At 42.6% G+C, this 26,039-nt stretch overlaps 1 protein-coding gene across 1 annotated transcript in view; it reads left to right on the plus strand.

Annotated features, from left to right (window-relative positions):
* Positions 1–26,039, plus strand: part of LOC126092431 (protein phosphatase 1 regulatory subunit 14C) — a 564,089-nt gene that overhangs the window by 344,970 nt on the left and 193,080 nt on the right. The gene's annotated exons all lie outside the window — the stretch shown is intronic.

Below are 26,039 nucleotides of genomic sequence, written 5' to 3' on the forward strand. Positions count from 1 at the left end.
GGCTGGTTATAATTGAACTTTCCCTGCTTGAGTCGGTGTAGACGAGGGATGACTGTTATCGCTGAAATAACCAGTTTTTGGCTATACCGGCTTTTTACGGCTCCATTTTAACCTAACTGTTGGAACATCTTAAATTAACTGGTTCCCTGAATAACCAATTTTCGGTTTTTTTTATTGTTGTTAATTCCAGTAGTAAGTGCAAACTTTGAACAAAGATCAAAACTTCTAGTGAACGTGAAGGAGTATGAGAGCTCCATCGATATGAGATTGAGGCTATGGCTCAAATCGGCCACAATTTCTCCAGCAAAGATGGCGAAATTTAAGGAAACGGGTGTGGCGGCGGGGTAAGGTCACAAGTTGACGACTTTCCTGCTTTGTCACCTTTGAATGGTATTAGTTTTTCACAGTGATATTATTCCAAATTTATCGGGCTTCACTAAAAGTATAGGTATCTCAAATTTATCGGACGTCAGTAAAATTATAGGTACCGGTATAGCAATCACCATGGAACATACGAGGGTAGTTGTTGTTTCCTCTCCTTACATGATGTCGCAAGTTCGTTGTGCCCACTCCGATTTTTACTGTGTTAAACCAAGTGGATGCCGCACTTACTTTCAAACTAGGAATGGTAGCATTCTGCAGTACAACCGATGTCATAGGACGACAGCAAGAAACTATCGTAGAGACCAGGTGGTGGGAAGTATTTCACCCTGCACGTACACGCGTACCGTCTAATAGGCCACACCACAAGGCAACAGCTACCTACAATAACCCAATATTTCAAAGCAACCGAACTTTTACGGATAAATCAGACAAAAGGAAAAACTGACAGCATTAGATGGGTTTTGCTGTTTGGGCAGTAAAATAACTTAAAATAACTGATGATGTCCCAAGTGGAGAAGACATAAAGACTAGAAGCTTATGAAATGCGGTGTTACCGAAGAATGTTGAAGATTGGATGGGTAGATTGCGTAACTAATGAGGTGGTACTAATAGAATTGGGCAGAAAAGAAGTTCGCAGCGTAACTTGCCTAAAGGAAGGGATCGGTTGATACGTCATATTCTGAGACATCAAGTGATCACCGATTCAGTACTGGAGGGAAGTGTAGGGGAGACCATGATATAAATAACGTAAGGAGATTCAAAATAATGTAAATTGCAGTAGTTATTCGGAGACGAAGAGGCTTGCACAGAATGGGGTAAGTGGGAGAGCCGCATCAAACCAATCTTTGGACTCAAGATAACATGGTTAGTATCACGTGCACAAGAAAACAGTTTTGTTTAACAAACATAAACACACATTGCACATACAGAAAAAAATCATAATTATTAAGTTAGGTAATTTAAAATATTTACAAAGCACATGAAGTTACACGCGTTAAGTTCACTGTACGAAAATTAGTCCACCCCGGGGTAGACGCACAGATGCATGGTTAAGCCTTTACAGATGGCGCAGCGATCGAGTCTCATGCTTATTCGCATTCTCTCTACCTCTGAAATGAGCGGACAATATATGTAAACATAGAACATGTGATCGTCGCAGAGTGGCAGAAAGGGGCAATCGTGTTTCGACGGGCCCTTGGCAATACGCTGTGTGAAGTTACTCGATACCAATATTACACTTTTCGTCATTGTATTAGTACAAATTGTACCAATACTGACGCATTTTCGAAACAGAAATCCTATAACGTATACTAACAATATGGAGGGAGGTGTGCTTTATAACCACTATACAAAATAAATAATAGTAATTTAGTTAGTTGTTGCTGCTTTTTCAGTAAGATGTTCGTTGTGAAATATTAGGCTTAAATTTTTACACTAATTGAAAATTTTAAAACAGCCGTAGACTCTGGTAGAGTAATTAATTAAAACAATAAGTAATTTATGCAAGATTTTGAATTATAAAGTATACAGCTCAGCTAGAGTACAGTATTTAAAAAAGGTGGGCATTAAATTCCCCTCCTGTTCGTTTTGCTATGGTTAATGTGCTGATGTTTTGAAAGAGCATATATCCATATCACGTAAGTTATAATATGAAACCCACTAAATAGGAGCTTCAGGTGAATACGACGAAATGCAGTACGGTGTATCTCAAGTTGTGTTTGTGAGCTATAATGCTGTTTTGCATCTCGTTTTCCACGTTCCTCTCCACGAAGCAAAAATGTGACTTCTCTTACTCGGTCAGTCACGCTTCGGACTGCGATGGAACGTGAAATACGCCGTCGCGACATCATAAAACTCGACCAACTCTTCGTCCGCGATCGCATTCTCGTTACGTGTGAGAACGTCGCACTGATTTGAAAATCAACGCTTAAATTTCTACACACCCTCCTAATCGCCCGCAACCGACATACGCAGCCGGATGACGCTATTGGTTGAAACGTCACTTGGCACACTGCCCCTTGCCTCTGCACATCGCCCCCACAGCTCCGCTTTTTATAGCACGTCACTGCAGTAACGAGAAATGGACCGCTTGTAGTAGTGTTGGGTGAGACAGTAGTAAACATCGCAGCCTGCGCTGGACCGACTGGTACACCAGTAGTGATGCGGCTTGCAATATCTGCGGCTCAGCGCCCTCCGGCTCCACTGTGCGGTACTTGAGTCTCTGTGCAGAGCAAGAGCTTTCCATACGTAGGGACGGGAGGGAGGGGCTGCTCCATTCCGGCCGGAAACACGCCGGCAGCGGGGTCTGCCTTTCTCCTATTCACCGGCGAGCAGATACGGAGGAGTATCTCGCAAGAAATAAAGGCATCCCTCCAGAGACGAGAGACTGCCCGTAGAATGAACCTGGCCGACCATCTCTCACCCTCTTTTTCTTCTTTCTTTTCTCTCTTTTCCCCCTTCCCTCGAATCTCTCTCATCCTCCCTCTCTTACCACTCACCGCATGCCGTGCTTCTACTATTTCGCTGTCGAGTAGGCAGTTACGGCGAGTTACTCAATTCTTCAGAGGCCCATTTCATCGCGGGCCTTCTCGGTGCCGTGCTGTTATACTTGCTCCTGACTACCTCCGCATCAGCAGGGATGTTGGCCGCGCGCGTAGCTCTTCTACAATGTGGAGCAGAACTCGTTGAAGAACAATTTCCTTCAAACATAAAAAATAAAGCCTTGCTTCCAGCGCAAATTCATTTCATTTAAACTTCCAGTGAAATAACTGAGCGACGGTAGCATATCTCGTAAAGCATGTCTCTTAAAGCACCACTTTGGTACTCCTGAGGGATGGAATTTCTGCTGATTTCCGTGGCATCCATAGATACTTTCATGGCGTAGGCAAGACTGCGCGTTTAAAAACATTACCGGCTTTTTTCCTTTTCTCAGTCTCGTGAAATGCAAGCGTGTACTCCGCCTCTAATGAGCTTCTCCGAGCACACATGCAGCATTACAAGAAACATGAACTCCCAAACATGTTACAGAGGTAGATAGGGAAAAAATAGGCGACGAAAAAATAGTCTGGGGTTCTGTCACGAAAAGGTTACCCGAAGGGGACGGGAATCGATAGGATGTGTTGTACATGTATAGACGTAAAAACATTGCTGTTAAAAAAAAAACAACAACGCGTTTGTCCATTTCTGGCCCTTATGCAAGTAGTTTTTCGGCTTGGTATTAATTGATACAATTGTTGAAGTCCCTCCTGGAGAATATTGTACCAAATTCCGTCCAATTGAAGCGTTTGGTCGTCAAAATCCCAAGCTGGTCGGAGGGCCACGCCCAAAACGCTCCAAACGTTCACCATTGGGGAGAGATCCGGCGATCTTGATGGTCAAAGTGGGCTCTGGCAAGTACGAAGAAAAGCAGTAGAAACACTCGTCGTGTTCGGGCGGGCGTTATCGTGCTGAAATGTAAGACGACGGTAGCGTTCATGAAGGACAACAAAACGGGGCGTAGAATATCGTCGACATACCGCTGTGCTATAAGGATCGCGCGCATGACAACCAAAGGAATGGCACCTCAAACCCTTATTCCTGGTTGTTGAGGGTCATACGGCGGGCGACAGTGACGTTGGTATCCTCTTCTGTCCGGGGAGCCTCCACACACGTCTTCGCTGGTCTTTGGAACTCAGTTCGTAGCCGGACACATCACTGAAATCAGTTCTACTCCGGTCAGTGAAGATTCTAGACTGAAGACGTTCATCGCAGGTTTACATGGATTAAGCTACAAATTGCTACCGCTTCCCCTGTATTCACCCGATCTGCAGCCCTGCGATTTACTCACAGGTAAATAATTATCAGTAGAGATAGTCTTCGTCGACGTATGTTTATTTTAGACAGATTCATTTTTTAAGCTAAAAAGTGGGTGGAATGTCGGGGAAGACGTATATCCCTAAAATGGGCTGTGTTGAAAAATATGTAATTGTTATTGGAAAATATGGCGTCTACATTCCCAACACCGGTATTTATTGAACTGTCTTCGTAATGGACACCACCTTACTACAAGAGCATCTTCCACTTTCAACCGTGCTTTTGCAGCTTTTGTCAAATATTTGTAGAGGTAAGGCACTCGCATTCTCAAGCTAATATATCGTATCCGCCGCAGAGAAAACACGATGTGTATTAAAAACACTGCGTGTACATACAGTTAAAGGATGCATTCACAATAAGACACTAACTCGCCACATAATATCTGGAAATTTTGGTTGCAGCTATTGTTATTGTTGTTGTTGTTGTTGTGTTGGTGGTCTTGAGTCCGATGACTAGTTTTATGCAGCTCTCCAGGCTATTCTGTCCTTCAGCCTCTTAATTTCTACGCAATCGCTGCAACATACATCTATTTAAACCTGCATACTTTATTCATGCCAACGTCTCCGTGTACATTGTTTAGACCCTCCCGCCACGTCCCCCCCCCCTCCCCCCCACTTACACACACACATGCATTCACTTCCGTCAATTTCCAAACTGACGATAACTTGATGCCTTAGGAGGTGTCCAAAGAACCGATCCTTTCTTCTAGTCCAGTTATGTCACAAATTTATTTTCTACCGCGTTAGTTTCGGTACCATCTCATTACTTTTATCCGTCCACGTAACATCAGCATTATTATGTAGCATCAAATTTCAAAAGCTTCTCTTTTCTCCTTGTCTGCCACATACACATCCTTCACTTTACACTTCCGTACAAGTCCACGCCGCGGACAGATACAAAAGACTCCTTAACAGTTAAATTTAAATTCGATGATACTGTGTACCGGTCTCTCTCTCTCAGAAATCCTTTCCTCGCTCTTGCCGGTCTGCATTATATACCCTCTCTTGTTCGGCCGTCATCAGTTATATTACTGCCCAACTAACAAAATTCATTACTAATCTGTGTCTCATTTCCTAATGTAATTCTGTCAGCACCGCCTAATTTTATTGGACTATATTCCATTAAACCCCTTTTTTATTTTTGTTGATATTCATATTGTAATCTCACAATCTACTTTGGGTATGACAACAAAATTCTTTCAGTGTATCTTTTCTGTCTGGGCAACGCCAGCTACATTCGTGGCGTCCGCTGTCTGGTGAATCAGAATAAGGTCTTTTGTCTACATTTTGCATTTGCCGCTCAAGACAGTTTCCTTTCAGAAAGCTGACAGTGCTAGGTGTCGGTGCTTTCAGTTCAAGAGTGAGATGCAGACATATCGGATGTGCTTACTGGCGCCCCGCTCGTTTTCTCGTGGACTTCGTTCCGCCTTCGATCTCGTTTCTTTCTGATAGAGCAAGGGGACGCGATGAATACGCAGGAGTTCACGTAACCACGATAAATGGCGTTGGCTCTCTCAGCTGAAAGGCGGAGCTGCGACTCCGTCGGGCCTCTCGCAACACATACGAGTATTCACATGTAGTACCAGAGCGCTGCTTGTTCCGAGTGCCCTCGTCAAGTTCATACATATTATGACACTACCGACAACCCCAACGTCTGCCTACCACCGCTGTCATGTGTAAGCACATCACTTTTCTTTTCTTTAAAGGCGAGGCCATTAGCGCCCAGTAAGCCCATCATGGTATATCGGCAAGTTCTACCGGGGCTCTTAAGCCTCTTATGTCAGAAATAAATACAGATCGAAAATGCTCACCAGACAAAATTTCTATATTTTGATTTACTGGTGCAAAAAACGTCACAGTCTAAAACGGAGGATATGTAGGAGACAACGATGACAGGCATGTTAAGAACTGATGGGAATGATAGAAATACAAATATATGGATTAGGGAATAGGCTACAGTGGAAGACGTAATTGTGACTGTAATAAAAATAAAATAAAGGTTGGGGGATGATAGAGATATGGCCAGTCGAAGCTCTTTATCGGATTGCAAGAAATAAGGAAAGACTTAATGACTGTTCACTCTGCAGTGTAGTGTGTGCTGATTTGAAGTACCTTGGTAGATTAAAACTGTGTGCCAGACCAAGACTCGAACCTCGGACATTTGCCTTTCACGTTAAGTGCTCTGTCGACTATGCTATCCAAGCACGACTCACCATCACAGCTTTACTCTTACCAGCAAGTTTCAAATCAGCCCACACTCCACTCCAGTTTTTCCATTCTGGAAACAATCCCTCAGGCTATGGCTAAGCCATGTCTCTGTCGTGTCCTTTCTTCCATGAGCGCTAATCCCACAATATGCAGGAGAACTTCTATGAAGTTTGGAATGTAGGAGATGAACTGCTGTGTGGCCAGGTTGAGTGGTGCTTAGATAGCTCAGTTGGTAGAGTTTCTTGGAAATACATAATTATGACCTCAATGTGGATAATCTCACCAGACAAAATATTTGCGTCCCCCCCCCCCCCCTTTAAGAAAGCACACTGGTCGTTATGAAGCCCTGTAGATAGTGTAGAACTGGTATTAGGTGGTCATGTGGTCCTCCACTGCTGACGAAATTCGACGCAGTGGCGTAGTATGTATGTTTGAGGCGGTTGTGTGGAATAAGCACTGTAATATGGGCGACCTGGAGACTTGGAAAAATTGCAGAAAGGAGGTATGTGACGACTTGCCCATTAGCACACCATGAATAAAGCTTGGCGTCAGTGAACCAAAGAGCAGAGAATCTAGACAGTACCTGACAGAGGACAGTTATGATGTGTACAAACACTGGAAGGCATCAATTCCATTCACAACCCAATAAGAAATTTAACTGGCAATGTATAGAGTGTGCAGCGCAAGCCTTAAGTGATTATTTGATGATTTGGAAGTGTTTTTCATACCATGACTTGGGTCCAATCGTTCAGATTACTGTGAACATGAACGAGGATGTTTATTTCAACAATAGTGTATTCCCCACAGCTTCTCCCACGTATGTTTTCAAGAGATATATTAAGCACACATCCTCCTTCCGTTCTGTGTGTCCACCTCTTCCTCCCTTCGTCTGTCCACATCACCCTCCCACCTCAATCCCCATTCTCTCTCTCTCTCTCTCTCTCTCTCTCTCTCTCTCTCTCTTTCATCTCTTGGTCTCTCTCTCGTTGTCCATTTTTCCACCCCACACTCTGACCATGCCCTCCTCCATCCATCTCAGTCTGTCTGGAGGGATGCCTTTATTTCTTGCGAGATATTTCTCTGTATCTGGCACTCACATTTTGCAAATCTCTGCCGTTTTCAGTTGAACTTGTAGCCCCTGAAAAACGTTCAGTAAAGCATTCCGATGCTACACCTACAACAAACCTGTCATGCAGGGCAGTTTACACATCAGGGGCAGCCTAAATGTCAGGGGCCAGAAAACCGCTTCTTGCCCCTGACATGCTGACTGCCCCACGAAGCAGATTGATTTGGAAAGCTGATAATGTTCCCACTGAACATACCTGTTATGCAGGGCAGCATATGCGCCAGGGGCCAGAAAATGCACGTTTTTGCCTGTATCACCACTCTTATTGTAGCCAGGGGGCTGTAGATCCCACAGTGCTGATACTCATGAGGCTGGCTGTGTATGTGCCCAATATGGTTAAAATTGATCAACGTGTTTGGGAGGAGATTGTGGACATACAAACACTGTTTTGTATACAGGGTGATTCAGCTGCCCCTGTTGCTGTTGTTCCATGCAGTCCATTGTGTTATAGCTGGCCTTCATGAACCACACATGCGATTTCCATATTCTGTTGTCCCTGTGCACAAGCTGTTATTCCTACAGAAAAAAATGAACAGGACCTTTTAGCTGGAAATTTAATGGCCTAAAATTTTGTACTGGAATACATTTTTGGTAGTAGCTTTAATTTTTAAATGCCCTTCAAATGCACCCACACTAAGAGCCAACTGATCAGGATTTCTGATACATTGTTCATGGCACTCCCTCCTACCACTGTACAAACATTAGCAACTGTGTTAATTATTTTCCACATTTGACCTATTTTGATCTTCATTGACTGGTATTATTATGCCACAAACTTATTTGAGCATTTACATATTGCCGGCTGAAGTGGCCGTGTGGTTAAAGGCGCTGCAGTCTGGAACCGCAAGACCACTACGGTCGCAGGTTCGAATCCTGCCTCGGGCATGGATGTTTGTGATGTCCTTAGGTTAGTTAGGTTTAACTAGTTCTAAGTTCTAGGGGACTAATGACCTCAGCAGTTGACTCCCATAGTGCTCAGAGCCATACCCATTTACGTATTGTAAAATTTACGTTTGTGTAAATTTTACATAACCATTTCCTGAATTTAAACAGCATAAAATAAACAATTGAATCTTTGCGTTTGTCAGGCTGCGTGACTACGAAACTACTGTGCTTGTAAGAGTTTAAGTTTGGATAGAATTGTACACATAATTAGTTTTTACATAGTTTTTGCAAAAGTCATTTTTCTTTTCTTAACCTCACAGCCATGCTTAAATTAATAAGAACTAAATGGCTGTCGGTTCTGGTGCTGTAATAGCCCAATCAGTGGATATAAATGTTGGGAATAGTTGTGTAGTCGGATATTTTTGTACATTGGGAGGATGGAGTGCTACGAACAACATGCTAGAAATCCTGACTGGTGAGGACTGGTGAGGACTGGTTGTGGGGTAGAGGTGCGTTTTGGAGGTCACTTTTGTACGTAATCTTGAGTAACTTGAAAGCCGTTGCCTCCAGTGAAAATATATCCAAGTACAAAATTTAACTACATTAAATTTCCTACAGAAAGGTCTTAACTTTTTCTGTAGGTCCAACGTAGCGATCGAATGAATATGGAAATCTTGCGTGTGGTTTATAAACACCAGCCATAGCATTGCTGGTTGCATAAAACGGCAGTGGGAAGGGCCGTATATGACAGACTGGTGACCACATGCTGACCTTTCTTCTATATCTTCGTGGTATGTGGGCTGTGGATACTCCCGTCTTTCAAGATGACAGCAAAAATGTTCGCAGAACTCTGCGCATACGTTCTTGCTTTGACCAGCACTCTCATACAATGTCACACCTCGCCCGTCTCGCTAAATCATCTGATCGAAACCTCGTAGTAAACGTCTGGGGCTACTCGGAAAAGCCGGCCGGGGTGGCCGAGCGGTTCTAGGCGCTACAGTCTGGAACCGCGCGACCGCTATGCTCGCAGGTTCGAATCCTGCCTCGCGCATCGGTGTGTGTGATGTCCTTAGGTTAGTTAGGTTTAAGTAGTTCTAAGTTCTAAAGGACTGATGACCTCAGACGTTAAGTCCCATAGTGCTCAGAGCCATTTGAACCATTACTTGGAACAGTGTACAAAACGTAGCAGTCGGCATTCCCGCAATTTGGTAGATCTACAGGATCTCGTCGAATTGTGACCTTTACCAAGGCTGTAGACGGACAAGGTATTAGTCATGTCCAAGGTATTAACCTTGCATAAGATCGCACTGAAATAGAACGTAATTCGTTTTCTTTCCCCCCTCTAATTATGTGGCCAGTTTGCTGGGTTGACCTGTTGAGATACACTAACACTTGGGGTTAAGCAAGTGAAATGTTCCTGAAACATGTGAAAGGCATCTCCATCAACGTGGCGTAACGTCGGAGACAAAAGCTAAACTTTAGTGCAACGAATTATGGCTCATTTGTGACTGAAAATGATCTCATACAGATTGTAATAATGTGAAGGTCAGTAAAACAACGTGATAGCTGGGTTAGTTCTGTTAGTCTGTGTCGAAGCACGTCTATTTGTCATTTTTCAACTTTGGTAGGTTTTTGGTAGACTGAGTAAGTATTTTGAACTGCGTGTATAGAGCCATGCCTAGGAAGGCACTGTGATGTTACGGCCAACGTTCCGATTGAAGACAGATTTACTATTTCTTTTTACTATAGGTCATAATTACATTAATTATAGACTAGAAGACGCAAACTCTGCAGTTTTTATACGAAATATAGTGTAATAACAATAGAAGGTTTCGACTGTCTATCCAGAATATTGGTGTTCCAAGTTTACGCAACAACTTTCATGATACCTTTTAAATTCCATAGAAATTTGGGAACACTCTGATACGAACTACACTAGCTGGTTGGAACGAAAGAAGCACGTTATTTCTTCCTCCGACGTCCTCCTTCGGCCTGATTTAGTATTGGTTCTAAAATTTAGGATAATGATTGATATCATTCAGTGTTAGGACATGCGCATGGGTTCTTTTGTCTGAACTTTTTGCATTAAATTTTAATGTTCAGTTCCTTCTCCCAACAAGAAAGTGTATATTTGTTTTTCTCGTTTCTTCCCGCATCAATTTGACACTATTACCCAATCCAGGTGTACATTGTTGATGTAATCGAATCAAACCTGACCTTAGCGTAAAATCAGAGTATTCATATTGAGATATTTTAAAAGTACTGTGTAAGAACTATTAAGTGAATGTACTGCAGTATTACCTGACTGCGAAGAAAATTTGTTGTAATTTCCCCCGCAAAAGGAAGAACATACAATTTTCAGTGAACGCAAACAAAAGTTGTTAGTAGAAGAAACATTGTGATTTCAAATCCATTTCACAGTTTGCAGTACCTCAGTGGAGCACAAGTTCCTACAGCAATCACATCATTAACGAAGGATGCATCTTCAGTATTTATGTTAAAGATTTTCGCAAACAATAAAATCAGTTTTCAATAACATTTGTTATTTATTCAATAAAGAGCACTTGTTTGAATGTTTTTTCGAACCCTAAAACACACTGCTCTTACAAAGTTGTTATTTGCCTGTCACGTGGTTCTTCCACGAAATTCTGTATGAAACTTCGCGAAGGGTTTTATCTAGCCGTAACAAACTGCTGTTGACTGAGTTGTAATTGCTATTCACAGTTCACAACGGTGCACCAATTACATGCCGATCATTACTCGCTACTACGGCGTAATCACTCCTTGCAACTCTAACAAATAGCTGAAGTTGAAGCGTAATTATACTAGTGATTAAAATTAATAGATAGGCTTATTTCATACATTGTCTACTAACGTAATTTTAGTGTTTTATGTGATTGAAACATTTCCTTGTACTTCTCAGTAATTCGGATTCCACTTTATTTATTAATTACACAGCCTTAGTTTTTGGAGCATAACTTAAACAAAATGCGTTGTGTTACAGCGTTTTTATCTTTTACGTCCTTAAATTAAAATAACTTCAAAAATGTGGATTATTCTGTAAAAATTACACACGTTTCTATAACCAGTAAACTTTGGACTATTAGTCAGTGTTGATCAGTCTTTCACCAATTTATTTTAGAGTATGTAATACTATGGAATTCTAAATTCGAGTTATTCTGTAAAATGAATGTTCATCGACAGAACTAACTGCACCGTAGTAGTCAGCATTAAATTAATGATTGAATAATATTTTGACTAACTCATACTGTGAAACAATTTTTATGTTTACGAGGTAATTGTTGTCCGTAAATACATTGCAAAAAGGAAAGAAAACGTTTATTTACGTTAGGAGTGACATGAGGGCAAGTGGAAAGCTCCACTTAGCTACGCTTTAGTCTGATGGGACATATTAACATGTAGTTTATCGTGCGTACGTGTTTCTGCTTGCGCTGAAGAACAGTGATGTTCTGTCTTTTATCTCTTATTGACATGTATAACGTCTCTAATGTTCTGTTTTTCTCGTTTTGCAGGTGAGTACAACAGTTGAAGCTCAGGAATGCGCCGCCAGCATCGTAAGTAGCTCTTGGTGTTGCATGCTGCCTACATAATTTTTGAGAAATTCTGCACATGTCTTGCTAAGGTAGGCCAGACCCTGCGACCACCGATTTACACCAGCTTCGACATACTGATCGGGAGTCATTCCAGAGTAAATCTTGTGAAACGGTTTAGATCATTACGTTCTCAGCGTCGGAGAAAAGGACAGAAGTGATGACAAATTATCTGTTTCTGTGTAGATATAATAGTTAGAGAACACTCGTCATTAAGGAAATTTGCTTTGTACGTCTCAGGGGATTAACCTAATGGAGAATTAACCATTTCGAACTGTAGAATTATAGATATATGGCATTCAAGAATAGGCCTGGGCTTGTTCCGACTGGCCGACTGCTGGTACAAAAAATTATGAGAAGCTGTCTATGACTGGGGGAGTGTTATCTGCTTGTCAGCAATCGTCCCTGCCGTTGCCGCTAGTAGATACGTGCTGGAGATGCCGCTGCTACTTTATTCTAGCAGCTCCTCTGTTGTTCTCACAAGGCTGAGCGGATACCGTTCGAGAAATGCCTATCGCAGAAAAAGCCTGAGGAGGTGCCGGGAATGGAACATGAGTCTTTTCGAAGCGAAGGTAACTACTCTAACCATTTTCTTTTCCGTTTCCCATTAAATCTCCAAAATTGCTTCGATGATAACTTTTTTCTCTAAGTGTATCTCGGTCATTCGACCGACGGTGAGCTATCGTTCCAGCAGCATTTCGGCCACAGAGGCTATCGTTCGCAGATGTACGTATTGAGGAAAGCATTCGTTATCTGACGAGGTATTGTAGTCAACTTCGGGGCGTGTGGGCCCGGATTTCACTTTCGACAGTATTTTTTACCCTTTGGCAAAAGAACGAAAGCTGACCCGAAATCTGTGTACTGTTATTTTAAAATAAATAAATTTCAAATTCTTCAGCTACGTATTCACAGCGTCCGTAATAGCTTTACAGTTTATTGAAGGTATTTAAATCCCTCTGTACGACTACAGGAAAGTGCGTAATTCTGTCGTGAAACTTTTTTATTTTTGTTGATATGAAACATCGTAGTGGTTTTTACTGAAGTGTCTTCTGGTTCCATACTTTTGAGGTATTCCCTCGTTTGGCACTACTATTTCTTACCTGATCTCACATTTATTTGCAGCACTACACATTTCTTGACGTGAAATAAGACCTAATATAGATCAACGAAAACCAAAACTAGCGGTGGAGTTCACAAAACTATTAAAACAAAGACACGTTTAGCCAAAGGTATAAAAAGAAAAAAAGAATGGTTCATTATTGCGTCGTATTTTACGTCAAGAGAGGCGTAGTGCTGCAAACCGATGTAAAAGTAGACAAAATACAGCAGTGTCAAATGAGGGAATAGCTCACGAATAAGCGAAAAGGCGACAGTGCCTGATGTAATCGAAAATCAAATGTAAAATAGCGAAAGTAAAATCACATAATACCTTTTGTAACGAACTTTTTTCAGATCTAGAAAACAAGGCCAATTGCAACTATATTTCATAAAATACCCCAAATACTAAATAACTTCCGTTCTGAATTGTGACAATAAAAAGCAATTTTCGACAAAACCTGTTTGGGCCCCGATGGAGAATGTGTGTTATTTTGTGTTTCAGTTTACTTTGACAGTGGATCTATGTTATAGGTCGATAATTGAACTCTGCTAAAATTGTGAGTTGTCCTGTTCTTTCGTGATGATGCCTCACACGATCTGCGAACAAGTCCTATGGTTAAAGATGTCAGCGATAATTACGTAATACTACACTCGATTTTACATTTCCCATTCTCTAAAAAAGGTTAATAATTTTCAAAGGGAAAAAGAAAACAGAAATAACCTACTATCTACACAGATTATGCCGTCAAAAATCGTAGACACGTACGTTCAACACTTTATTCCAACAGTTCGCAATTAAATTTATTGTATTAAAGATACCAATATACAATTGCTGCGGCAGGTTTCATTGTGTATTTAAAACTAAATAATAGTGGAAGAATTTGAACCCAGTTTACACAGAGATGACGAAAGTATGGAATAACTCCTAATATCGTGTCGTACTTCCTTTTGCCCGCCTTAGTGCAGCAACTCGACGTGGCATGGACTCTTGAAGTCGTTGGAAGTCCATACAGAATTACTGAGTCAAGCTGCCTCTGTAGCCGTCCATAATTTAGAAAGTGTTGCCGGTGCACGAACTGACCTCTGGATTATGTCCCATAAATACTCGATGGAAGTCATGTCGGGCGATCTGTGTGGCCAGATCATTGGCTCGTCCAGATGTCCTTCAGACCAATCGCTCACAGTTGGGTCCGATGACATGGCGCACTGTCATCCATAAAAATTCCATCGTTATTTGGGAACAAGAAGCCCATGAATGGCTGCATATGGTCTCCCAAGTAGCCGAACATAACCATTTCCAGCCAGTGATCGGTTCAGTTGAACCAGAGGACCCAGTCCATTCCATGTAAATACAGCCCACACCATTACGGAACCACCACCAACTTGTACAGTGCCTTGTTGACAAGTTGGGTCCATCGCTTTGTGGGGCCTGCTCCACACTTGAACCCTACCATCCTCTCTTACCAACTGAAATCGAGACTCATCTGACCAGGCCACGATTTTCCAGTCGTCTAGGGTTCAACCGATATGGTCACGAGGCCAGGAGAGACGCAGCAGTTGATGATGTTAGCAAAGGCACTATGTTTAGCTTAGTTTTTGTTTTAGTTATGTAATGTTCCGTAGATCATTTTCCGAATTATTTTATCGATATGACGTGGAACGAGTCAGATTACAAGCTATACACACACATGAATAGTGTTAATACTAATATTAGTGAAATTTTTAGTTCTACGCATGCAACTACATTTAGAGGTAAATTTTTTTTACCATTTCTGAAACAGAAACTCGTCCACGTACTAGAAGGAGTTGGGCAAAAGATATGATTTTAAGTTAGATTTAAAACTTGATCTGCTACCTGCCAGACTTTTATGTCGTTAGGCAAATGATAAAAGATTTTTGTTGCTGAATAGTGTACTCCTCTTTTGAGCAACTGACAGCTTCAATAACGAATAGGAAAGGTCATTTTTCCCTCTAATGTTGTACGTATGAACATCATTCTTCTTCGCGAATTGAGATGGATTATTTGTAACTACACTCCTGGAAATTGAAATAAGAACACCGTGAATTCATTGTCCCAGGAAGGGGAAACTTTATTGACACATTCCTGGGGTCAGATACATCACATGATCACACTGACAGAACCACAGGCACATAGACACAGGCAACAGAGCATGCACAATGTCGGCACTAGTACAGTGTATATCCACCTTTCGCAGCAATGCAGGCTGCTATTTTCCCATGGAGACGATCGTAGAGATGCTGGATGTAGTCCTGTGGAACGGCTTGCCATGCCATTTCCACCTGGCGCCTCAGTTGGACCAGCGTTCGTGCTGGACGTGCAGACCGCGCGAGACGACCCTTCATCCAGTCCCAAACATGCCCAATGGGGGACAGATCCGAAGATCGTGCTGGCCAGGGTAGTTGACTTACACCTTCTAGAGCACGTTGGGTGGCACGGGATACATGCGGACGTGCATTGTCCTGTTGGAACAGCAAGTTCCCTTGCCGGTCTAGGAATGGTAGAACGATGGGTTCGATGACGGTTTGGATGTACCGTGCACTATTCAGTGTCCCCTCGACGATCACCAGTGGTGTACGGCCAGTGTAGGAGATCGCTCCCCACACCATGATGCCGGGTGTTGGCCCTGTGTGCCTCGGTCGTATGCAGTCCTGATTGTGGCGCTCACCTGCACGGCGCCAAACACGCATACGACCATCATTGGCACCAAGGCAGAAGCGACTCTCATCGCTGAAGACGACACGTCTCCATTCGTCCCTCCATTCACGCCTGTCGCGACACCACTGGAGGCGGGCTGCACGATGTTGGGGCGTGAGCGGAAGACGGCCTAACGGTGTGTGGGACCGTAGCCCAGCTTCATGGAGACGGTTGCGAATGGTCCTCGCCGATACCCCAGGAGCAACAGTGTCCCTAATTTGCTGGGAAGTGGCGGTGCGGTCCCCTACGGCACTGCGTAGGATCCTACGGTCTTGGCGTGCATCCGTGCGTCGCTGCGGTCCTGTCCCAGGTCGACGGGCACGTGCACCTTCCGCCGACCACTGGCGACAACATCGATGTACTGTGGAGACCTCACGCCCCACGTGTTGAGCAATTCGGCGGTACGTCCACCCGGCCTCCCGCATGCCCACTATACGCCCTCGCTCAAAGTCCGTCAACTGCACATACGGTTCACGTCCACGCTGTCGCGGCATGCTACCAGTGTTAAAGACTGCGATGGAGCTCCGTATGTCACGGCAAACTGGCTGACACTGACGGCGGCGGTGCACAAATGCTGCGCAGCTAGCGCCATTCGACGGCCAACACCGCGGTTCCTGGTGTGTCCGCTGTGCCGTGCGTGTGATCATTGCTTGTACAGCCCTCTCGCAGTGTCCGGAGCAAGTATGGTGGGTCTGACACACCGGTGTCAATGTGTTCTTTTTTCCATTTCCAGGAGTGTAATTTCATTAGCGAATATATGTACTCTGATGGTGCAGTTAAAATACCTAACTCCTTGAGAAGGTGCTTACCTGATGTCCTTGGGTGAACACCACAAATTATTCATATTGCTCTCTTTTGAGCATTCAATACTTTATGTCTAAGTGGTGAGCTACCCCAGAAAACTATTCCATAAGACATTTTTGAGTGGAAATATGCAAAGTACTTTAGGAGGCTGATCTGTTTATTACGAAGATTAGTTGTTATACGAAGAGCGGAAGAAGCTGAACTTAGTTGTTTGAGAAGCTTAGTAATGCGCTTCTTCCAGTTCAAGTTGTCGTCAATGTGAACATCCAAAAATTTGGATAAATCTACCCTGTTAACTGAGCCCTGTTCATGTGCTACATCAATTGTCGATATGACTCTATTTGGTGTACAGAACTGGATATAGTGAGTTATTTCAAAATTAAGGGAGAGTCCATTTTTTAAGAATCACTTAATAATTCTTTGAAAGACATTCTTAACAGTATCTTCAGCTGCTTTTTCCGGAATGGGATTTATTATAACACTCGTGTCATCCACAAGAAGTACTAGTTCCGCTTGCTGAATGTTAAGTGGGAGGTCATTCACATGAATAAGGAACAGCAGAGGACCTAATATTGAACCCTGTGGGACTCCCTTTGTGATAACTCCCCAGTCACTATAATTTACCACCCTCCCAACATTATTTGTGCTAACCAGCAAAACGTTTTTGCTTTCTGTTTCCTTAGGTATGATTCAAACCAGCTGTGTGTATAGCCTTCAGTTCCATAAAACCTGAGTTTTTCTAAGAGTGTGACATGATCCCACAGCCAAATGCCTTGGATAGATCACAAAAAATACCAACTGGCGACAATTTTTTATATATGGCTTGTAGTATTTGATGGGTAAATATGTAGATACCATTTTCAGTCGAGTAACCCTTCCGGAATCCGAACTGTGACATGCTGAGCAAATTATTTTCACTTAAATGTGTACATAATTGAGTACATAACTCTTTCGAATGTTTCAGAAAATGAAGTCAGCAACGAGATTGGTCTATAATTATTTAAGTCACTCTTATCCCCTTTCTTATGAAGAGGTTTGACAATTGCGTATTTCAATCTGTCTGGAAAAATTCCCTGTGCGAGCGAAGAATTACATATATCGCTAAGGACTCCATTTATTAAATTAGAACAACACTTCAAAATTCTGTTAGAGACTCAATCAACACCATCTTTTAAGAAATCCACATTAATATCACTGCAAACCACTAACTGCTTCTTTTTGTCTCACAGGTAGCTCAGTAATTCCTCAGGATTTTTCATGAGTAGCTGAAAGTTACCTTGAGGGGATCTGTAGATTGTTACAATTACTATTGAAGTATATTGCAGTAGCAGCTCACAAGCACATGCTTCAAGGATCTGATCTACACAAAAATTATTTGTTCTCCATCCCTGCTGTTACATGGTGTTCAGAGACACACAAAACATCTATACCTTCAAAATTTACCCCATTTTCTAGGCACACAAGAAGGTCATCTAATTTTTCAGTCCTCTAATGTTCTGATAAAACACACAACTTTTATTTCTTTTGATACTGCTACAGACATTATGGCACTGCTCTCGATCGTTCAGTGAAACCCGTCAGCCACTGCATTGCCCGTGATGAGAGGTAACGCCAGAAATTTGATAGGCACACTCTTGACTCTGTGGTCCTCGGCATATTAAATTCCCTAACGATTTCCTAAATGGAATGCCCAATGCGTCTAGTATCAACTACCATTCCGCGTTCAGAGTCTGTTAATACTCGTCGACCGGCCGTAATCACTTCGGAAACCTTTGCACATGACTCAGCTGAGTGGAAATGACAGCTCCGCCAATGCACTGCCCTTACACTTACTGTACGTCATATTGCCATTACCCGCATATGTGCATATCGCGATTTCATGAGTTTTGTTACCTCAGTGTATAATACTTGGTCACTGCCCAGTTAACAAGGAATTTCCTCCTCAAGAATATCTGCAACCGATTCTCTCTCTCTCTCTCTCTCTCTCTCTCTCTCTCTCTCTCTCTCTCTCTCCCCCTCCCTCCAACACTGACGTATAGAAACCTAAGCTCTTTCATACCCTTTTTCAGCAACCTAAGGCGAGTCCACCGAAGCTGTTCGAAATCGATGGGTTTTGGCTCTTCCGTGTTAATTTAGTGTGCTATAGCTACGAACGAATCATATTGGCAGAAATAAAAATCTTCGAACTAGTCCCCGTTTCATTGTACGAAAAGTAAATTAACGCTGCTGAAGTTATCATATGGTGAGTACATGTAGCTTTAGGCATACTAGATCGTTATAAGCTGTGATAGTTGTGAAACCAACTAGTTGGGTATTACAACTGTTACGCATTGCAGAGTGGGAACTCTACTGTGGAGATTTCGTAGATTTTGTTGGAGACCGTATTTCATCTTAGAGATGCAGTGAGGTTCATGAGAGGTTCAGCTTCATGTTCCGGGAGGGAGGCATGACATGAATCAACAAAAATTTAAACACCGCTAAATATATAATGTCTCCAGTGCATCTGTGGTGACGTCAGCTTCTCCAGTTTTCCACAGCAGGAACCTGTTAATTGAGGATACCTATGTACATAAACTGCTGACGAGAAGCGTGGTCGTCTTCGGGTACACCGTATACTGCTGATGCACAGTGTACTCCTGTTTCACAGCCAGGTTTTTTAATCTTGCAATGTCCTACACATCAGTTATAGATGTCTTTGATTCCGTATTCAATTTATAATGCTGTCGTTAAGTGACGAAGAGGTTTTCCTAAATCCTGAAACAGGACATGCGATGAAAGACGTAAATGTCAGGAAAGCAATATTTAGCTCTCACATTAATGAAGTCACAAAAGCAAATATCTTCTGCCGTTCAACGCAATTTTGCTGCTGCTGTCATACTAGAGTACATAATCTTACAGGCAAACAATACGTTTTAAGCAGACCCTAAAGTCTTCCGTCAGAAAAACATGGACAAACAGATTGAAAGTAAATATGTGAAATTACAATCTTCGATAAAATGCGGTGACGTTTGTAGTTTGTTTGTTGTACGTGACCGAAAAATACTCACCTCGACAATTTACTGAAGAAGTTGCCTTCGAAAACGACATAAACAGCAGCAATTCACGTGTGGCGAACCAGGGAATTAAAAACACAATAAAACTCTTTAAAATGAGACAATAAATTCGTGAAAATGTACGAATACTTGTAATTATTGCCGGACTTACTTCCACAATGTGAATTTATTTCAAACAGGAAACTACCTGCGCCAGCAAGGCGGTGATGTGCAGAAAAATAAATATCCGAAGCTCGAGACCTAAGCAAATTCCCTGGCGAAAAATGTGATGCATGTAGGCGCAAAATAAACTGCCATATTTTATGAAAAAGAACAAAATTTCGTTTTATAGTTTTGCTATACACATGTCATATGTGTCTTTAAAAGAGAAAGAAAGGAAAAAAAGCGCAGTTGTCGCGTTATAGAGTTTACTTTTTGAAGCAAATCATTGTGACTAGCTTGGAGTTGGCGAAGGTACATACTGCAAGCCAGTGTAATGTGTTTACGTTCGGTGGTGCAACGCTTCGAAATCGTATCCGTGTTACGAAACTGAATCATCTCTCCGCTGCGTCGGAGGTCTTAACCCTGGCGAGTGACATTTTACACACATTTGCTTTTCGCGCTCGCCATTGTCTATTTAGTTACTGTGAACGTAGTATCAAGATTTAAATTTGCAATTACCATTTAGGTGGCTGTTACCAGAGACGAATGTCAGGGTGGTTTGTGCAGTTTGTTGGCTGAGTGTTCTCGGTGCGTACTCCGTGAGGAAGTATGATTTATTCACTCACAAATACTTCGACAGTCATATAGTGTTGGTCACGGATCGGAATTGTGGTTTTGTGATAACTGTGTTGTAAACAGTCATAAACACGTTACATAAATGCTGCACTAAAGACATCAGTTTACTGGTGCCTGAGCACAATAAGTCGTTTTCGTCGTGGTGAGCTACTCACTGTTTCCTTTGGTAGCAAGCGGCATTTAGCCGTTAACTTAGTAATCGTGTGCACGTCCACGAGTTACTCATGGGTGATTCAGAGATAAAGGCGACTCCCGTTGAGAAGAAAATGACATTGCTGGGTTGTGTGGAGCCTGGTGCGTGTAATTGGGCGTACAGTACTGGTCTGATGGGTGACTCACACGCGTCCTTGCGCTGCTTCCGTCGACCACAGAATGGAAGGAGACCCTTTCAAGTAACGTTCCTTTTACAGTCCTGCATATCCTCAGCTGAGTCATTTCCCGTTCTGCATGTTCTCGTGTGCGTGTCACAAGAGTTGTCAAGTTGAGGTCACATCGCCTCCTTACAGCGTTGCAAATATGCGATCCAGAAAATAATCTGATGTCACAATTTGTTGTGTGGAATATGTATCCGAATAGAAATTCTTTGGTAGCTGTTACGAAAAATAAAAATAAGAATGTCGCGCAAGCAATCCGGGAAAGAAAAAGACTGTGTTTAACTTTTGCAGTCTCAGTTGTGTGCAATATTATGTTGATGGTTTCCATGTTAAGTCTGCCTTATTATAAGGGGAATTCAAATGAAACCCGATCACCAGTGAAAAGTAGCGGTAAAGATTTTATTAACTCAAAAATGTAGTTGTACACATACTCAAAAATAGTCGCCAAAACTGTTGCCACATTTATCCCATGGCGACATTAGCCGGTCGATTCCATAATTGAAGCTAGTAGTAGGCTGCTGTCGGATCCAGGCCTGGACCCAGTCACACACTTCGTCGTCCGTTGCGAATCGATGTCCGCCAATAGCTTGTTTTAGAGGTCCAGGCACATCAAAGTCATACGGTGAAAGGTTGGGACTGTACGGTGATTGTTCCATTGGTTCCCACCGAAACTGCTGCAATGTCGTCTTCGCCACATTGGCCATGTGTGGACGGGCATTATCATGCAGAAGGATAATGCCATTCGACAACATGCCTCGGCGTTTCTACTTGATGGCTTGTCTAAGGTTCTGTAAAGTAGCTTGATAACGCTGGGCATTGATAGTAGTTCCCCGTTCCAGGAACTCGACAAGCAGTGAACCCTCGTGGTCAAAAAAGGAGGACATCATGACCTTACCAGAACTGTGTGCACGATCTTTGATTTCTTTGGAGGTGGTGAAGTATGTTTCCACTGCTTGCTCTGACGCTTGCTTTCCGGTTCAGAATGGTGACACCATGTTTCGTCACCTATGACAATATGTGACAGAAAGCAATATTCCTCCGCATGATAACGTTGCAGATCACTCAAAGACGGCGCTTTCGAGTATTGCGCTGTTCGGCAATCAGTTGGTGGGGAATCCACTGCGCACAGATGTTTCGAAAGTTCAAGTGTTGATGATGTATTATGGTGTAGGCGGTGCCCGACCTAAAACCCAGTAACCGATGGATCTCGTCCACGGTGATTCTGCGGTTGTCCAAGCATTCACTTCCGCAACCATTTCCGGTGTGATGAGAAGCTGAGCCTGTCCAGGACGAGCATCGTCTTCCAGTGACTGACGTCCCTCGAGGAATTGTTTGCGCCATTCCACAACACTAGAACTTCTCAGACTGTAGCCTACTGAACGTACACAGCCCCGTCATCCGTCGATACATGTCACGGCCTCCAACTTACCTCCTCCGGCAAAAATCGAATCCCTCCTTGTTGTCCCTGATTACTCGACTGCATGTTTGGTAGTGGACGATAACATGCGTGACCACCTTCTCTTCGGCGTGGAACCACAGTGGCGCTATGGAACATCAAACGGTGCGTACGCGTTAGTCTTTCTATCAAGAGATGGCGCCACCATACCCGCAGTTACGTGGTGTCAGCTTACGTGCAAGGCAAAGGCAGACGCACTGACCAGATTTCATATGCTCTCTCTCTCTCTCTCCCCCTCCCTCTCTCTCCGTTTTTTTTTTAACGGCATCATCAGTGACCTGAAATCCACACATTTTATAAAAATGAATGTTCCACATCTCCTCCTAAACCACTGGACCGACGTCAACCAAACGTGGTGTACATATCACTTACTGCTTGGAAAGAATCACTGTGGAGGTAAGAACCATCTTTCTATCAAATGCGTGGAGGTGGGAGTGAAAGAAAAAATGTAGCCCATGACGCGTGAGTACCCAGATTCTGCTCATCCGGTATTTGAGAATGAGAGCACTTAGTAACGTGTAACAGACATTCCAGGTAATTTCAAACCATTACGAAACGAAATGATGAAAAGATAAAATAGCGCTTACTATATTTTCGCTGCTCGTGTATTAAAACTGCCGCTTCGCTCATAACATTTTAATTTTTTAGTCCTTTACGAAAAATGTATTGGTGCCACACTTTGCAGACGGTATTCAAATGCACCACTGAATGCACCTGCAAAATTCTATCGTTGTACGACACGTAGTGAAATATGTAAAATATATGTGAAACATATTTTACTTGTGCTTATGCTGGCAAACCAATATAGATAAAAAAATCCCCTGGATCGAATTTGACCAAATTTGGCATGTAATTTACTTACCATCTGGAAAGAAATACTGTGGGAGTGTGAATCAGCAGCCTAGTATTGGGGGTAGATAACGACGTGAAGAGAGAAGGGGAGAGGAAGAGATGGACAGATAGAGGGGGGAAAAGGAGACTGACAAATTTCGTCATGTTATGGTTTCGCCGTTATTATGAACTGTTCAATATTGATTCCTGGCAGGTTAAAACTATGTGCCTAACCGAGACTCGAACTCGGGACCTTTGCCTTCCGCGGGCAAGTGCTCTACCAACTTTTTTTTTAGTCTCATTTTGTTCGCTTTTGTTCGTTGCGTCTGCTCGGGGCGAACGTCGTAAGACATCTGTTTAAGTTCGTTGATGATCGATTAACTCAGTTTTTTTTTTTATTACAGAGGGGACCTAACCTTCTGACCGAACACGCTGAGCTACAGTGCCGGCTACCAACTGAGCTACCAAGCACGACTCACAATCCGTCCTCACAGCTTTACTTCCGCCAGTACCTCGTCTTCTACCTTCCAAACTTCACAGAAGCTCTTCTGCGAACCTTGCAGAACTAGCACTCCCGGAACAAAGATTATTGCGGAGACGGCTCAGCCACAGCCTGGGACTGTAAGGACAGGTCGTGAGTCGTGCTTAGGTGGCACAATTGGTAGAGCACCTGCGCTCGAAAAGCAAAGGTCCCGAGTTCGAGTCTTGGTCCGGCACATAGTTTTAATCTGCCAGGAAGTTTCATATCAGCGCGCACTCCGCTGCAGAGTGAAAATCTTATTCTGTTCAATGTTAATGCCAACAGTTCTAAAACCGGAAGAAGAACACATTTAGAGCAGCATCTGCAAACATTGTAAATCGAAATTTAAACTATTACTTCACCTGTATGAAACCACAGTGTGCTAAAACTGTTTCTAATCTCAATGCATAATGTAGTATGTAAAAAAAAAAAAAAAAAAATAAAAAAAAAGCTTAAGCAGAAATATGTATATATTTTAAATCACTAGGAATGTCTTTAAAGAAACAACAAAAAGCAAAACATTTGTTTTATTCTCTTGTAACTAGATGGACCTAACACTGAAAATATCCACCATAAAAACTTCCATGTGTGGAAAAATCTAGAAGCACTTATAACGTGTTGAGATAAATAGTTCTTGGAACATTCTCTTGAACGAATCAAATGCATATTTTATCGTGAAAAAGTGAAGGAAAACCTCTGAAGATTAAAAATAACAATGTAAGTGGATTGAAATTATTTTTTCTACTACAGAAAACCCTCCTCCCATGAACCATGGACCTTGCCGTTGGTGGGGAGGCTTGCGTGCCTCAACGATACAGATAGCCGTACCATAGGTGCAACCACAACGGTGGGGTATCTGTTCAGAGGCCAGACAAACGTGTGGTTCCTGAAGAGGGGCAGCAGCCTGTTCAGTAGTTGCAGGGGCAACAGTTTGGATGATTGCCTGATCTGGCCTTGTAACAATAACCAAAACGGCCTTGCTGTGCTGGTACTGCGAACGGCTGAAAGCAAGTGGAAACTACAGCCGTAATTTTTCCCGAGGGCATGCAGCTTTACTGTATGATTAAATGATGATGGTGTCCTCTTGGGTAAAATATTCCGGAGGTAAAATGGTCCCCCATTCGGATCTCCGGGCGGGGACTACTCAAGAGGACGTTGTTATCAGGAGAAAGAAAACTGGCGTTCTACGGGTCGTTGCGTGGAATGTCAAATCCCTTAATCGGGCAGGTAGGTTAGAAAATTTAAAAAGGGAAATGGATAGGTTAAAGTTAGATATAGTCGGAAGTAGTGAAGTTCGGTGGCAGGAGGAACAAGACTTTTGGTCAGGTGAATACAGGGTTATAAATACAAAATCAAATAGGGGTAGTGCAGGAGTAGGTTTAATAATGAATAGGAAAACAGGAGTACGGGTAAGCTACTACAAACAGCATAGTGAGCGCATTATTGTGGCCAAGATAGACACGAAGCCCACGCCTACTACAGTAGTACAAGTTTATATGCCAACTAGCTCTGCAGATGACGAAGAAATTGATGAAATGTATGATGAGATAAAAGAAATTATTCAGGTAGTGAAGGGAGATGAAAATTTAATAGTCATGGGTGACTGGAATTCAAGAGTAGGAAAAGGGAGAGAAGGAAACATAGTAGGTGAATATGGATTGGGGCTAAGAAATGAAAGAGGAAGCCGCCTGGTAGAATTTTGCGCAGAGCATAACTTAATCATAGCTAACACTTGGTTTAAGAATCATGAAAGAAGGTTGTATACATGAAAGAACCCTGGAGATACTAAAAGGTATCAGATAGATTATATAATGGTAAGACAGAGATTTAGGAACCAGGTTTTAAACTGTAAGACATTTCCAGGGGCAGATGTGGACTCTGACCACAATCTATTGGTTATGAAATGTAGATTAAAACCAAAGAACCTGCAAAAAGGTGGGAATTTAAGGAGATGGGACCTGGATAAACTGACTAAACCAGAGGTTGTACATAGTTTCAGGGAGAGCATAAGGCAACAATTGACAGGAATGGGGGAAAGAAATACAGTAGAAGAGGAATGGTTAGCTCTGAGGGATGAAGTAGTGAAGGCAGCAGAGGATCAAGTAGGTAAAAAGACGAGGGCTAGTGGAAATCCTTGGGTAACAGAAGAAATATTGAATTAAATTGATGAAAGGAGAAAATATAAAAATGCAGTAAATGATGCAGGCAAAAAGGAATACAAACGTCTCAAAAATGATGTCGACAGGAAGTGCAAAATGGCTAAGCAGGGATGGCTAGAGGACAAATGTAAGGATGTAGAGGCTTATCTCACTAGGGGTAAAATAGATACTACCTACAGGAAAATT

This window comes from Schistocerca cancellata, chromosome 7, assembly GCF_023864275.1.
Source record: "Schistocerca cancellata isolate TAMUIC-IGC-003103 chromosome 7, iqSchCanc2.1, whole genome shotgun sequence".
Taxonomy (NCBI): Eukaryota; Metazoa; Arthropoda; class Insecta; order Orthoptera; family Acrididae; genus Schistocerca; species Schistocerca cancellata.